Genomic DNA, 5,643 nt, shown 5'->3' with positions numbered 1-5,643 from the left:
GTGATCTAGTGGAAACAGCATGGGCCTAAGATTCATTCTTTCATTCATTCATTCATTCATTCATTTTATTGAGAATTTACTGTGTGCAGAGCACTGTCAGAGTGCCTGGGTAGACTGTAAACTCATCCAAACTGCCAAGGTTGTGCCACAGTGCCAAACCCTGGCAGGCGGCTGCCTGGTAGTCATGGTTGGGCAGTGGATAATAATAATAATGTTGATAATAATAATAATAATAATAACAATAGCAATAATAATAATAATGGTATTTGTTAAGCTCTTCTGATGTGCCAGGCACTGTACTAAGCACTGGGGTGGATACAAGCCAATCAGGATGGAGGGGCTTGTGATGGCTGGGGTCATTGCACTGGACAACGCTCCCCTCCTGCAAGTCCGCTGTCCCGTCGGGGGACACAGCCCTGGTCTTGAACCCTAACATAGGTCCCGAATGTGAACATCTCCCCAGACTGGCTCCGACTCTTCCATCTGCCTCCTCGTCCCTCCCTGTCCCTCCACCCCGTCCACCAAAGTCACTCTCAATGGGGCAGTGTGGGTCTGAGAGGCCCTGATATCTATCTCCCCTTGGTCTTCTGGGTGGGGTAGGTCATGGAGTCTCCAAGACGTACTCAATCAACTACAGTGATGGACTACTGGATGGTTGATTGAATGGATGAATGGATAGATGTTTGGATGAGAGGAGATGGATCTGATGGATCTGCCCAAGGATCCTTTACTCCCCTTGTTCCAACGGTCATACCTACACTAAAAGTGTACCTTATTCTCCACCTTTTCAAAGCTTTACTGAAGGACATCTCCTCCAAGGGGCCTTCACTAAGTCCCCTTTCCTTCTCTTCCACTCCCTTCTGCTTGCCCTGACTTTTTCTCTTTATTTGTCTCCTCCAAGCCCCACATCACTTATGTCCTTATCCATAATTTATGTATTCATATTAATACCTGTGTCTGACTCCGACTGTAAGCTCATTGTGGGCAGAGAATGTGTCTGTTACATTGTTATACTATACTCTCCCAAGTACTTAGTACAGTGCTCTGCACACCGTAAGCACTCAATAAATACGACTGACTGACTCCTAAATTATTTTTATCATCATCATCCTCAATCAAAAGTATTTATTGTACACTCACTATTAGCAGAGCACTCTACTAACATCTTGGGAGTGTACAATACAACAAAATCAGCCAGCACGTTCCCTGCCCATAGCAAACTAGCAGTCTGGAAGATCACCTAATTGAATATTTGGTCAGCACACTGGATAAAATCACCCAGACCTGGCACAGTTGGGCGGCTGAAATATATTGGATATTAGATCGGAATTCCACAGGCTAACCCTACTAGTCCCAATACTTTAGGAAAAATCAAAGCAGGGAATCACTGTTGTCCATCCATCCGGATTCTAATCCCGGCTCCGCAACTTGTCTTCTGTGTGACCTTGGGCAATTCCCTTCACTTCTCTGGCTCTCAGGTACCTCATCTATGAAATGGGGATCGAGACTGTGAGCCCCCGATTTGATTGTATCCACCCGAGTCCTTTGTACAGTGCCTGGCACAAAGAAAGCGCTTAAGAAATACCATAATAATGATAATTATCATTATTATCATTAGCCCACCTGGAAGATACCCTAAGAAAGCAATTACAAGATCCCTCTAAATATAGTGCTGCAAGACTCTGCAGGGGGTAGCTGGATCTAACACATGAATTATAAATTCATGAGCTACTGATCATAAGCATAATTAATTAGCATGACCATAATTATCAACATTATCATTATAGTCTTTATTAACAGTTTAGATGCAAAGGTTTACACCTATTTCATTAGTAAAATTAACACCATCAGGTCTGAGTTCCCCAAAGTTACCCCTCCCCCTTCTCTATCCCCCCCCGTTCTCAACGCTCTCTACTACTCGCCCATCCTTCCGAGCAGAATCTTCAGATGAGATCTCCTCCCTCCTCTCAAGTGCTACTCCATCAAGTGCTTCGGACCCCATTTCCTCTCATCTTATGAAATATTTCGCCCCTTCCCTCCTCCCCTCCTTAACTTCTAGCTTCAACCGCTCACTCCCCACTGGTTCCTTCCCCTCTGCCTTCAAACATACCCACGTCTTCCCCATCCTAAAGAAACCCTCTCTTGACCCCACCTCCCCTTCTAGTTATCATCCTATCTCCTTCCTATCCTTCCTTTCCAAACTCCTAGGACGAGTCGTCCACACCCGCTGCCTCGAATTTCTCAACGTCAACTCTCTCCTTGACCCCCTCCAATCTGGCATCTGTCCCCTACACTCCACCGAAACTGCCCTATCAAAGGTCACCAATGACCTCATTCTTTCCAAATCCAATGGCTCCTACTCTATCCTAATCCACCTTGACGTTTAAGCTGACTTCGACGCTGTGGACCATCCCCTTTTCCTCAACATGCTATCCAACCTTGGCTTCACAGACTCTGTCCTCTTCTGGTTCTCCTCTTATCTCTCTGGCCGTCCATTCTCAGTCTCCTTCGTGGGCTTCTCTTCCCCCTCCCGTCCTTTACTGTAGGGGTTACTCACGGATCAGTTTTTGGTCCCTTTCTGTTCTCTATCTATACTCATTCTCTTGGTGAACTCATTCGCTCCCACGGCTTCAACTATCATCTCTACGCTGATGACACCCGAATCTACATCTCCACCCCTGCTCTTTTTTCCTCGCTCCAGGCTTGTATCTCCTCCTGCCTTCAGAACATCTCTATCTGGATGTCAGCCCGCCATCTAAAACTCAGCACATCCAGGACTGAGCTCCTTAACTTCACTCCCAAATCCTGTACTCTCCCTGACTTTCCCGTCCCTGTAGATGGCACTACCATCCTTCCTGTCTCACAAGTCTGCAGCCCTGGTGTCGTCTTTCACTCTGCTCTATCATTCACCCCACACATCTAATCCGTCACCAAAACCTGCCGGTCTCACCTCCGCAACATCGTAAAGATCTGCCCTTTCCTCTCCATCTAAACGGCTACCTCACTTGTTCAGTCTCTCATCCTATCCAGACCCCAATTTGTACTTCCCAAGCGCTTAGTACAGTGTTCTGCACATAGTAAGCGCTCAATAAATACGATTGATGATGATGATGATGACTGGACTACTGCATCAACCTTCTTTCTGATCTCCCATTCTACTGTCTCTCCCTATGTTAGTCTATTCTTCACTCTGCTGCCCGGATTATCTTTGTACAGAAATGCTCTGGGCATGTCATTCCCCTCCTCAAAAATCTCCAGTGGTTGTCAATAAACCTTTGAGTCAAGCAAAACTTCTCACTCTCGGCTTCAAAGCTCTCCATCACCTTGCCCCCTCCTACCTCACCTCCCTCCTCTCCTTCGACAGACCAGCCGAACAATCTGCTTCTCTGCCCCAATCTCCTCACTGTGCCATGTTCTCGCTTGTCCTGCTGTCGACCCCTGGCCCATGTCCTACCTCTGTCCTGCAATGCCCTCCCTCCACACATCTGCCAAACTAGCTCTCTTCCTTCCTTCAAAGCCCTACTGAGAGCTCACCTCCTGCAGGAGGCCTTCCCAGACTGAGCCCCCTTTCATCTCCTCCTCCTTCCCTCACCATCCCCCCTCTCTCCCTCTGCCCTTCCCCCTTCCCCTCCCCACAACACTTGCATATATTTGTACGTATTTATTACTCTATTTTATTAATGATGTATATATAGCTATAATTCTATTTATACTGTTGGTACCTGCACCTATCTACATGCTTTTTGTGGGTTTTTCGTCTGTCTTCCCCTTCTAGACCGTGAGCCCGTTGTTGGGTAGGGACCGTCTCCATATTTTGCAGATTTGTACTTCCCAAGCTCCTAGTACAGAGCTCTGCACACACTATGCTAAATAAATACGATTGAATGAACTGAATGAATGAATAAAAAGGCTGCAACAACTGCTGAGTATAAACAAACTGATTCGCTCCAAGTCCCTGACTGTAAGAGGCTCAGAATATAAGAGAAAGAGAAAGCATGTACCAAATCCCCATGTTGCAGAGAGGCCCAGAGAGGTTAAGGTTGTCACCTAAGGTCATATATCTTCAGATGAGCTCTCCTCCCTCCTCTCAAGTGCCACCCCATCCACTTATGCTTCAGAGCCTATTCCGTCTCATTGTATAAAAACTCTCACCCCTTCCCTCCTCCTCTCCTTAACTTCCATCTTCAACCACTCACTCTCCACTGGTTCCTTCCCCTCTGCCTTCAAACTGCCCACGTCTCTCCCATCCTAACAAACCCTTTCTTAATCCCACTGCCCGTTCTAGTTATCGCCCTATCTCCTTCCTACCTTTCCTTTCCAAACTCCTACAACGAGTCGTTTACACTCACTGCCTCGAATGCCTCAACTCCAACTTTCTCCTAGACCCCCTCCAATCTGACTTCCGTCCCCTACACTCCACCGAAACTGCCCTCTCAAAGGTCACCAATGACCTCCTTCTTGCCAAATCCAATGGCTTCTACTCTATCCTAATCCTCCTCGACCTCTCAGCTGACTTCGACACTGTGGACCATCCCATTCTCCTCAACATGCTATCCAACCTTAGGTTCACAGGCTGTGCCCTCTCCTGGTTCTCCTCTTATCTCTCTGGCCGTTCATTCTCAGCCTCCTTCGCGGGCTTCTCTTCCCCTTCCCATCCCTCACTATAGGGGTCCCTCAGGGGTCAGTTCTTGGTCCCCTTCTGTTCTCCATCTATACTCACTCCCTTGGTGAAGTCATTCGATCCCACGGCTTCAACTGTCATCTCTACTCTGATGACACCCGAATCTACATCTCCACCCCTGTTCCCTCTCCCTCCCTCCAGGCTCATATCTTCTCCTGCCTTCAGAACATCTCCATCTGGATGTCTGCCCGCCATCTGAAACTCAGCATATCCAAGACTGAGCCCTTTATCTTCGTTCCCAAATTCCTGTCCTCTCCCTGACTTTCCCTTCATTGTAGACGGCACTTCCATCCTTCCCGTCTCAGAAATTCTGCAACCTTGGTGTCGTCTTTGATTCCGCTCTCTCATTCACCCCACATATCTAATCTGTCACCAAAATCTGCCGGTCTCACCTCCACAACATCACAAAGATCTGCCCTTTCCTCTCCATCCAAACCGCTACCTCGTTGGTTCAATCTCTCATTTTATCCCGAATGGACTACTGCATCAGCCTCCTTTCTGCCCTGTTTGGGGTACAGTCATGGTCTGAACTAGTATCTCCCCTCTTCTAGACTGTGAGCCCGTTGTGGGCAGGGATTGTCTCTATTTGTTGCTGAATTGTACTTTCCAAGCACTCAGTACAGTGCTCTGCACACAGTAAGCGCTCAATAAATACGATTGAATGAATGAATGAACTCTAACCTGTTCCCCAACTTCGAGAATCTCCCCAGAATGACTCCATCTCTGGCTTCATTCTTCTGGTTCCATGCTGCCTCTCTCCACCCCCGCTCACTCTCACCAGGGAAGCCGGGGCTGGCGGGGGGTACTGGGCTCCTCTGGACTGGGCTGGTCTCCTCTTTCTCCTAGGATTCCTGGGTTCGTTCAGCCACAAAGGTCCGGCCAGGAGCCCTCAGCCACTTTGTGCTCTCCCATGGATATTGACCTGCTCTCCAGACGGACCCCGTCCCCGTACATAAAAGCAG

The sequence above is a fragment of the Tachyglossus aculeatus genome, unplaced genomic scaffold (genome assembly GCF_015852505.1).
Source record: "Tachyglossus aculeatus isolate mTacAcu1 unplaced genomic scaffold, mTacAcu1.pri scaffold_100_arrow_ctg1, whole genome shotgun sequence".
In the NCBI taxonomy this organism is placed as follows: domain Eukaryota; kingdom Metazoa; phylum Chordata; class Mammalia; order Monotremata; family Tachyglossidae; genus Tachyglossus; species Tachyglossus aculeatus.
Note: the sequence above shows the minus strand (reverse complement) of the source record.